The 11,380-nt window shown below is 43.6% G+C and overlaps 1 long non-coding RNA gene across 4 annotated transcripts; it reads left to right on the top strand.

Moving 5' to 3' along the window:
* Positions 1-1,024: 1,024 nt before the first annotated feature.
* On the top strand, positions 1,025-3,933 carry LOC127317217 (uncharacterized). Of its 4 annotated transcripts, none has more exons than XR_007860991.1 (4): positions 1,025-1,377; positions 1,848-2,537; positions 2,631-2,766; positions 3,166-3,933. It is a non-coding gene; the product is annotated as an uncharacterized lncRNA (long non-coding RNA). The 4 variants fall into 4 exon arrangements; XR_007860989.1 differs by having other exon boundaries at positions 1,760-2,537; XR_007860990.2 differs by having other exon boundaries at positions 1,025-1,951; positions 2,501-2,537.
* Positions 3,934-11,380: the final 7,447 nt, after the last annotated feature.

The raw sequence follows: 11,380 nt of genomic DNA, 5'->3' as shown, positions 1-11,380 counted from the left end.
ATTGCACTTGAAGAGTTAATGTGATGCGTGATCAAGAAGTGTACATCTTTTGTGCTGTTTTTTATTTTTTATTTAAATATATACTTGTTACTTCATGATGTTTGGGAGGGGGTGGGGTACCCAAACAAATCAATCTCTATCTCTATCTCTATATATCTATATATCTATATACTTATAAAGGCACGAAGTGCCATTGGAAAATTTGATTTCAACCGCACATCCATGTGGATCGGACGATCCTGATTGATTTGTTCTCCCCACCACGTTCTACTGTTTTCCCCACCTAGATGCCTCCTAGGCTCCCACCCGTAACTTCCGCACATCCTCAACTCAGCCTCCACAAGTCCACCCCTCCCTGCTGCAGATCCCAGGCAGCATCCACACCTGGACGAGATCATCACCATACCTAGACGCCTCCCTGCCGTGCCAATCCTGCATCGCCCGGGTCCAGACCACACACCCAGGAACTCCGAGCACACCACCAACCAACTCCATGCAAACTTGACGCAGCCGATCCAGGCGAGGTCAATCATGTCCAAAAAGCCACTGCCGCCGCAAAACGAAAATTCAGGTTCCTATAATCAATATAAACCTTACGCATATATACAATTTCTTCCTCGATTACATTACATAACCAATGTGGATAATAGATCCTGGAGATACCAATCCTGGGCGTACTGCTTTTCGACAGGTTAATTCCAACAGACAATCACAGTTGTCCACTTTAACTCAAGGTATTTGCTGATCCACTGTTTTTTGTTGGATCTGTGGCTTACAATTTTGTATTCTCTGGAATAAACAACATATATAGTATCAGATCCAAAAATGCGTTTTCGAGTTCATGAAAACTGATACATCCCTACTACTTATAAAGGCACGAAGTGCCGTAGGAAAATTAAATCTGAACCGTTCATCGGTGTGTATCCCACGGTTGACAATCAGTTGTTCTCCCCTCTCCAAATCACGCGACCTTTGACCCACCCACCCATCCCGTAATCTCCTCTGTGCTAGAGAAAAGAATCACTTCGTCACACCCAAAAATACCGCTCCCGACGGTTTCTCTCTTTCGCCTCTTCCACTCCTTCCCTAATCTGCTCCTCCTCGCTGGCTACCGCTGCCGCTCCCCCCACCGTGCTCTCGGCGCCTCTCCCGCACCACCCGGCCAGATCATGCGCCTCCCCAGCGGGTAGGCCGGCAGCGCTCCTCACCGGTCTGCTGCGCTCCCCACCAGAGCATGTTCAATCTGATGTCGGCATGATCCGCCGCCACCCCGTCCTGGCGCGTAGGCGTCGGCCGGAATGTCTCCGCCCGCCTCTGCAGCCGTTGCCCCCCAAAGCTAATCCCGCCTGCAGGAGCAAGGTTAGCCTGCACTAGCAGGTTGGTCGCAGTTCATATTCTACTTTCTTGTGCAATCGCTAGAGTACAACATGCTCAAGATCTCGGTTCACAACCTGCAAGGATAATCTACCTATCATCACTTTCGCTATTTTGAAATTAATAGTTCGTAAATCAACCATCTAATGGTTGCATATGTGGCCACTTCGCAGAAGATAGGATATGTGTCCATGACTCAAGTTAGCCTAGCGCGTTTCCTGATTACTAGATTTCTTACTGTGGCTAAGATAACATTTGATTAATTTCCTTTCTATGAAGAGCTTACTTATGAAAATTGACGACGCTGTGTTCAAGGCTTTTGCCCTTTATCATGTTTATATTTATATTGTGTTCCACGGTTCCACCTTTGTCTGTATTTTGGCAGGCATGAATATCAAGTGATGCTTCCTTTGTGCACCTCATAATCATGAATTACGAAGTACTAAATATCCATGCTGGCTGGATGACCGTAGGTGCATACATGGAGAAAATGGGAAGATTAAGCATTTTGGGACAATCACGGTCTTTTTTCCTGCAAGTGTACTTCTCTTTATAGTCTTTTATCTTAGAAGAAAGGGTAAGATACAACACTGAAATATATTTGAGTTTATGATGTCAAATAGAGCCTATGCTTCTACGATTGAGAATGACGAATTCAGTGTTAGTTCCTAAGACATTCATATTGAAATAACAAATCCTGAGATAATATGCCTTAGCAGTTTTTCTCAATTTTGCAGTCATTTTAATTCAGCCATCAATTTGGTTCTCTTTTTGCTTTCGAAATTCAGGTAGGGAAAACATTCTGATGGACCATTAAAATGTAATGTTCTTGATATGCCTTAGCAGTTTCTCTCAATTTTGCAGTCATTTTAATTCACCCATCAATTTGGTTCTCTTTTTTGCTTTCAAAATTCAGATAGGGAAAACATTTTGATGGACCATTAAAATATACTGTTCTTGCTTCTTTAATTGGAGCAATTTCCTTGTGCTATTCATGGTGCTGTATATATTTAACTATGTTTGATGTTAAACTGCATCTGATCAATCCTCTTCGAATTAACATTTATCATGTAATATTTAACTATGTTGATGTTAGCTCATCTTAAGTGATATCCCTTTACAACAGGCTATTATGTATGGCCCTGCTTTGGGTGTCGATAGAGGTATGGATCTCTATTTAAATTGTCCATCCAGTTCACCATTTCACCTTCCATACTAACTTAAGTTGCTTCAATTTTCACATATTAATACAACAGAAGATGAGCATCATGCGAAGAGGTAGTTTTGCACTTCGAAGAACTCTATTTGGATCTAAATCCAACTGATTCTTTATCGTGGTTTGCATCATGCCTCCAATGCAGGACAAAAGTAGTCCGCTCTAGAGATACAAAGGTGAGAGTGCAAAAATATGTTCCTCCCTTGACAACATATATAACTATTGTACATTTGTACCTGAATTTTCATTCGAATGTTATATTTTTCTAACCAATCTATCACAATATATTTATTTTTATTGATTGCTAAAATTCTTCATGTCTTCATAAGTAGGTATTACAAAGTTGGAAAATCTGATGTGTCAAATATTGCATTAAAGAACAATCTTGATTTTTTAAATTACCGATCTTAATTTTTTAAGTAGATGGCTTTAATGAAATAGGATGATGCCCAATCAAAATGGTTAGTACTTTCTTACTGCTTTACTTTGTTTTATGAAACTTTATGAATGTGCACCCACAAACATGTAGATTATTCTCATCCAGTACCTCTTTTTGGCCACAAAAAATGTGATAGATTGGCGATAGATGTCATGGTGACGGTGTTTGGCCGGGGTGAAAGCCTGACGGTGGCTGGCTGAATGCAGCGATGCCCGCACGCGCCGTTTTCCTTCTTGGAAGTGTGTTCATGGACGTGTTCATGGTCTTCACCATGCCTCCCCTCGGATGCAGTGGAAAACCCTAGGTCGGGTGACCAGATCAAGCTGCTGTGGCGCCGATGTCGTCATCTTCTGGAAGAAGTCGTCTAGGCCATGAGGGGAGTGGCCAATGTGACAATTGGAGTTGGAGGCATTTATGCACCGCCGGTGTTGGCCATAGCTGTAGGCTTGTGCTTCCAAGGCGCAACGTACGACATGGCGGCACATCTTGTTGGGCGACTTCCCCGAGTCCGTCAGGATTCTGCCTCCTCCTCACCGACTCCTCTAGGCACATGAGTCGAAGTCGTGCTACGGTGTGTCTTTTTTGGTTCTTGACTTGGTTCAGAAGCCATGTGATCCCCTTCTTGTCATTCTTTGTTCGATGTTGGGCAAGGCGAATCGTTTATTATTGGGTTTTGTAGATGGTGTTTTTGTTTGCCTCTCGACGTTGTATTGTGGAGTGAAGTTGTGTCCTTGTTGGCATTTTATGGTGGTGTGGAGTTGTAACCTTCTTGGCATTATACCGGTCGTCTTTGGCCTTTCTTCTATATGATTATACCCCTTTTAGGATGTATTCTAAACAAATGTGTTGCCTAAAAGTTGTAAGTATAATTGTATGGTAAATGTAAGAAGATTTTATCGGTATAAAAGTGTATATGATTGCAGTTCGAGCTGCTACAACATGTCATGTGTTAATTTTATCGCTAAATAAATTTAGCGTACATATTATGGACAACAAATAAAAACGTGCGTGCACGTGCACACTTACTAATACAAAATCTTTCCAATATGATATGCAAAAAACTTAATTATGTACGTCGTGCTGCATTGTTGTGAGATGGACCGCCATACCTTACCAACAGTACCAATTTCCATCCACACCAGCCTAGGGCATACTCCTGTCAAATGATGTATACTTCTCCTGCAAATAATGTAGTAGTGAGTTAGAACTACTTCTCCTACAAATGATGTTGTATACTTCTGTAGCATAAACAATAGTACTTACAATAAAATATATCTGTCAGAAGTTGTATGTATATTTCTCCTGCAAATGATGTAACATTTTCCATGAAAATATTGTGTTAATTGTTCGGCATGCTTTAGGCGATATTACAAACGTACTCATCCGCCGTTCTGATTCAACACAAGGTAAAGACGAAAACATTAATTTTAAACAGCTTTTCTATCCATATGCTTACTATTGGATCTTTAATATGTTTGCATTCATCTGTACATATGGTCTAATTAATTCGCGTGTTGTCAACAATCGGCCAACACTATCTAACTGTGATGAAGGTAACATAACTGATTTTTTAAAAAATCAATTCCGTATAATATCGTAAACTAAATCTTTCTTCTGTTTTGCTCCAAATCAAGGCCTGCATATGTTTCAGTCTCCTATTTGCAGTAACAAAATGTTTCAGTCTCCTACTATGAATGTGTCTCAAAAGTGCAGTAACCAATTGGGTAAGATTCCTATGGATGTGTCACAAATAGCCAGTAACCATATGGTTCAGTCTCCTATGATTGTTTCTGAAATAGGCAACGAGCTTATGTTTCAAGATCCTATGGACGTTTCTCCTATGTATGGACGAAATTTGCTTACAAGTTTCCTGGATGTTATTGGCAACCCTGGTAAACACTTCTGCTAGATTTCTGTTAATTTTATTCTATCTATAATAATTTATGAGATCATAAATTCATATATATATACTTTGCATATGTTGTCAGCCCACCATTGTCCTAAAAAAGAAGGTTCTATGCAGATGAATTTTCGTGAAGCGGAAAAAAAAAATCATAGGGCTCGATACTGCTTTATGAGTCCCCAACAAGTGGAGACTCTCCGTGAGAATAAGAGAAATTACTACCTAAAAAGGAAAGCTGCGGCTGCCACAATGGATGATATTCAAACTGACACAATGGTCACATATCAAACATTATTTGATCCATCTAATAGCCATCCTTGCTTGCCTGGTAATTCATATATGCAAATGAAATTTGGTGTATATTATTTCCTTTTATTTTGGCTCAAAGCTATATGTTGCCTTGTCGAGGGGATTGTTTAATCTCTGATCTGAAACTCCACCATGCTAACTAGTAAGCTAACGTGCCTCTGAACCCTCTGAACCTGATGGAATTATACAAGTGAACCAAAATAACTAACCATTTTAATTTGTATGTGTCCAAGTTAGTATAAGATTTTTCCTGTGAAGAAACTAAATCAAAAGTCAGCAAATTGGTTTGTTTTCTTTTCAAAACGAAAACTGCTAGCTCCACAGCAGAAACATTCCTGAACTGACCATGAAATGTTGTTACCCTATCTCGAGTTCAGTTCAAGGGGTGTACAGACTATAGAGAATAAGTCTGAATATGTAATAACCTGTGTGGAGAAAAATAATATACATACATGATACTTAAGCCAACAATGCAGACTGAAGTGGGATGAATATTTGTCCAGTGCCATAAAATGAGGAAAGTAGATCGATGTAGCATGTCATGCAATTACCAATATCTCTGCATTCATTAAACTTTTAAGCACATAACACACATGTATCTGAATATCCATACATATAAATCGTGCTACCATCCATCCACAGCTAGAAAAGAACACTGCTAATACATAGGAAAAACCAGAAGAGAGACGGGCTAACATTGCTCCTCCAGACTCGCTTTGCTTCTGGAGGCAACAGCTGCAGGGCGGATGGAGCAAGCTCGGCGAGTGGCGCAGCAGCGGCATCCAGGCCCACACTTCCGCGCGAGGAGGTGGCGCCGGCGGCGATCCAATGAGGAGCGCTGCCCGACGACCCGCCAAAGAGCCAAGGGTGCTGGCGGGGTGGAGACGGAGAGCACCGCGGGGCGACGGGCCGGGCAGTGTGGAGGTCAGCAGTCACTGGAGGTCGAAGTGGCGGCGTCAGTCAGACGGAGGTGGGATGGGGGAGAGCTGGAGCCGGTGTGCTGCAGGGAGGACCGGTGGAGGGACGGGGCCAGGGGAGGAGCGCGGACGCGACAGGTTGAGGCGGCAGAAGTCGATGCTCTCGGCGGACGCGGCGACGGGGGACATGGAGAGCAGTGAGGAATGAGGGGAGGGAGATGCGGTGAGGACAGACTAGAACGTGAGAGTGTTTTTTTTTGGAAAATCTGTGGGGAGAGGTTGTGACTTGTGACATGCTGAGTGACTGGTTGAGGCCATCAACCATGGTTTCTTATAAAACAAAAGGGCCATGCTACAGAGTGCCCGGTTACCCTATAGGCTTAACACGGTGCCCCCCTTGTCCTAATCAGTTTATTTCTAAAAATAGAAAGTGGTCCCAGCTGATGAAAACGACAGGTAACCGAAATAGAAAGGCATCCCATTTCTTTGACGATGCTGGGCGCGGGATGGATGTGTCCCCCATTGGCAGAGCAAAGGTACCGGCTTGTATATAACAAAATAAAGGCTTGATACCAGACCAAACAAAACTAAAGCCCTATGTGCTTCCGTCAGACGAACTAAAACTTCATGGCGTGAACAGATGTTAGATCAGAAGTTACAGACAACTTAAAAATCAAAAGAAGGGCGGGAAAGCAAGGCAAAACAAAGATCCACCACAAGCTGGAGTTTAAGAACAAACGGAAAGTAACGGTTACATCCTAGCTGGGCATTGTCAGCATCTTCAGTTGGATCTTCCTCGTACTCATCGATCAATCTTCCTGAATTTTCTGAGAGCTAAGATGCAACTGGGTTATCTTCCAGAACACCCGACTCTTCAAGCAATGAAGTTTCATCTCTAGTGCCTTTCAGCTGATACTTAAGCCTCCGCCTTACTGTGTTTAGACTGGCTAGCCTTGGAAACGTTGTTTTTTGGAGTGCGTGAAGGTTTCTGCAGCACAAAAAGTAACTAAGAAAAAGGAAGAATAATAACATGGAGTGGCAAACAAAACAATAGAAAAAAGGACCACACTGCCACACCATATGTAGCTGTGGTGTGACAGACAAAATCTGCTTGTAAAAAAGGACCACTCCTGTAAAACACACAAGAGAACAAGATGTCACATGTTAGAAACCAAACACATATACAAGTGACTATAAAAAAACACATATATAATTACATACATTGGGCATTGGTATTCATGAATTTAAGAGGAAATGTTACGTGCATGTTCACTTCGAAACACACTATTGCATAACTTAGATCAAGGAAAATATTACATTATATGGGTAATAAAATGCTAGCATGATGTATTTATTACCAATTTTTTACATCCAATATACTTATTACCACTACTGTATAACTTGGGAGTTTGATGTATTTTTTACCACTTTTTACATCCTAAAATGCATACAGCAACATCCCACTGCATATATACCATGACATAAACTGCAGGTATTTATTTTAAAAATCCATCCTATGAGTGTACAAAATATGAAACCCATATACCCGAGATGTATTTATTACAAAAATACATTCTATAAAAGTAACGATGACTAGAAATGATTGAATAACACTTTATACCTCATAGACATACTTTGTACTCATACATGTCAAGCAGCACCATGTAAGACTAATAATGCATCGTGTGTGCAGATTAATACATGCTATACACATTAGCATGCTCTGTAGTGCATAGAGAAAAAACAGAGACAAATACACACCATATAGAACAAGGAAAGGACAATCTGAAAACCCATGCCTAGGATTGAAAATAAACATCCTATAAGCGGACAATCTGAATACCAATATGCCCAAGATATAATTATTACCAAAAACAAACATACTGCAAAATTATAGTCGCATGATTAAGATTGAAAACCTACTCTATCTTCCATGAACTAACACAACCAAACAAAACAAAAAAAACTAGACCAGACAGCAACACCCAACATCAGTTTGTATGCGTGTACAAGAACATGTCAGGAGATGCGGATACACAAAGCGAGAAAGTTTGACCGTGAGTCGGGGAACTCATCTTGATCAGAGAGAACCATTACTGGCACAACTCAAACGTCCTCAATTAAGCTTGAAACACACAATCCATCATGTGAACGCACAGATACTAAGGCCAGATACCCTGGATGTATATATTACAGAATATATACATCCTGTTATATTAAAGTCACAACTGGTAGGCAATGATGGATGTAATAAATCCTAATTTCAGAAGCTAACATAGCTTATGTGCATGTAAGAAATGTCTTGCATAATTTTTTTACCACCAAGTCTAGTTCAAGGTTCAAAAATACATCACAAATCAGCTGACCAGCGCCACATGATGTAAAAAATCCTAGTAGCTAAATATAACATAGGTTATGTGCATGTATTCTATCCAGAAATCTAGACCTGGGTACTATATGCAAATCACAAAATCAAGGTACGCATCGAACGACAGCACTAGAGAAATTACTAGAGAGGGTGCAGCTCAGATCTCAAAACGCAGGAGCAACAACAGCGGTGGGAAATTTATATGAGATGGATATTAGTGCACTCACCTCACAAATCGAGAAAATTCTATCGCCGCCATCTTGTTCCCACTTCCGCGAGGCACAACAGGTACTCCACAATTTTCCGTGGCCACCAGCTCCCCTTCACGCCACCAATCAGCAGCCGTGGCCTCTCCTTTGCCCTGCTTCCTAGCAGCGCTACAGCACCCACACACCACCACATGCCGCTGTGACATTGTCCCATCGATGGATGAGGAGTCAAGCAGCAGCACCCCCTGTTCCTCTCGATCTCAACGCGTGTTGCAGATCAGCCTGAGCAGGGGCAACCGAGTAAGCCAGTCAACGACGAGAGCAATACCGGGGATTCCTGGTGCCCGATACATCCCTGCAGCCTGGGCGCTGTGGAGAAAAATCAAGGAGGCATCCATTCGCTCGGGCGCCGATGGTTGCAGGTTCGAGGGTTTCTGGCGGAGTGGACGATGAACAAGCGGCCTTCGACGGCATCTGCAGGCGCGGGGATCCATGGATGCTGCTCTGACGTCCTCCGGGCGGATCTAGGTGAATCCAGCAACGCGACCCACGCATGTGGCGGCCGCTGAGCAATAGCGCTACGGCGGAGGGAGCTCGCAGGGAGGAGCAGAGGTAGGAAGAATGGGGAATTTTGGTCGCCGCCGTCGCACGATGCTTCGGTTGGTCAGTTTTGTCCGATGCGCCGCTACGCGTGGGAGGGTAGGACCACGCGATTCTCATCAAACGGACGACGCATGTGAGCACTCTATAAGAGCATGTCTAGTAGAGCCCCTAAACCCTCAAACCTCTATAGCAGTTTTACAGGTTGGAAATAGCCATTTTTGTGCACTTTTACAGGTTGAAAAACAGGGGTAAAGAGTAGAACCCCTAAACCCCTAAAGAATGCAGTTTGAGGGTTCTAGTCTTTGGCTCAACCCCAACCTCTAAAACTGTCATATGCCATATCACAGTTTTCATCACATATCATCATTTCACATATCACAAATATCATCACATTTCACATAAAACAATAATCATTCTAGTTATTATTACAACACCAAATAGTACATTTGAGCACATAAAACAATAATCATTCAAATTGTTACAACAATGTTGGACCATACAACAATAATTGTTCGAATCAAATAGAACAAAGGTGTCCGAGAGCGCGGTTCCGGTAGATGGTGGTTCGCCCCATCGTCGACCCTCTCCTCTGATCCATCAGCTTCGCGCGGTCTTCAAACGATTGCACCTCGACGAGGAGGCTCATCATCTCGACATCATCGTCTTGCAACAAATCATCAATGTCGGAATCGTCGGATGTCGACCAATCCGACGAATCCGACATCGAGTCCGTGACAACGTCGTTGTTCATCTCCATCTGCAAAAAAATCAACCGTCAATTAGTGCTACAAAATGAAACAAAAGAAATGAAACAAAAGAAAAAAAAAGAACATACCTTGACCGGGGCGGCGGCGGCTAGGAGCCGATGCGGAGGAGGCCGGGGCGCGGCGGGGCAGGCGGAGGAGGCCGGGACGCGGCGGCAGGCGGAGGAGGCCGGGACGTGGCGGCGGCGGGAGGCGGCAGGAGGGCAGCGGGGAGGAGGTCGGGGCGGGAGGAGGCGGGGCGGCAGGAGGGCCGAGCGGGAGGAGGGCCGAGCGGGAGGGCGGGGCGGGAGGAGGGCGGGCGCGGCGGGGCAGGCGGAGGAGGGCCGAGCGGAGGCGGCGGGGCCGCGGCGGTGGGGGGGCGGTGGAGGGGGGGCGCGGCGGAGGCGGGGCGCGGCGGGGCTGGAGGGCGGCGACGGCGGCGGGATCGGGGGAGGAAGAGGGAGGAAGAGGGGAACGAGCTGAATGTTCCCTCCCGCGCGTGTCCGAGACGACTACAGGTCGGGGACGGGTTGGATTGCCCAACCCTCGTTTCTACAGGCCAAGAAGGGATTCCCAGGTCCGACCTGGGAAATTTTTTACAGTTTTACAGTTTTAGGGGCTCTAGTCTTTGCGATTTTTTCGTCAAAAACTGTAAAAAAACGGTTATTTTTACAGATTTAGGGGTTTAGGGGCTCTACTAGACATGCTCTAAGACCGCACGGTGCCCACGCACGTTAGTCTTAGGGAGTGCCTCACCCAAAAATAGAAATAAACTAGTCTAACATCTCTCACGTTCTAAAAATAGAAAGTTTTAGTCCTACACGTTTCTTCTTTCCGCGTGGGATGGCTGCGGCACGAGTCATGGGACGTGCAAATCAGTGGGTTCCGTCCCAAATCCATGACAAGAAAAAAAATACCAAATCGTTCGCAAACTCACGCCAAAAAACCGCATCTGTCATTTGTTTTTTCTACCTCGAGATGAAAACAAGTAAATAATTCTGGATTAGTGGATGTAGAAAAAAGAAAGAAGAAAACATCTAAAATTGCCATCGTTCCAGATGTAATTTTTTTAAGGGTGAACCTAATATTCTTACATCCAAAACTAGCCTGAACCAGATTGGATGTAGAAAAGGAAGAAAAATTACATCCACCATTTGTTACATCCAAAGTCCTTCAGAAACCTACTAATCAAGATCCTAAATGTAAAAAATGAAAAAATACATTCAGATTGAGAAGAACATATTATTTCTTACATCTAAAATCCTCCAGGAACCTAATAATCAAGATACTAGATGTAGA

This window comes from Lolium perenne, chromosome 7 (assembly GCF_019359855.2).
Source record: "Lolium perenne isolate Kyuss_39 chromosome 7, Kyuss_2.0, whole genome shotgun sequence".
Classification (NCBI taxonomy): Eukaryota; Viridiplantae; Streptophyta; class Magnoliopsida; order Poales; family Poaceae; genus Lolium; species Lolium perenne.
The sequence above is the reverse complement of the archived record's forward strand: the minus strand, read 5'-3'. Positions and strand labels throughout refer to the sequence as shown.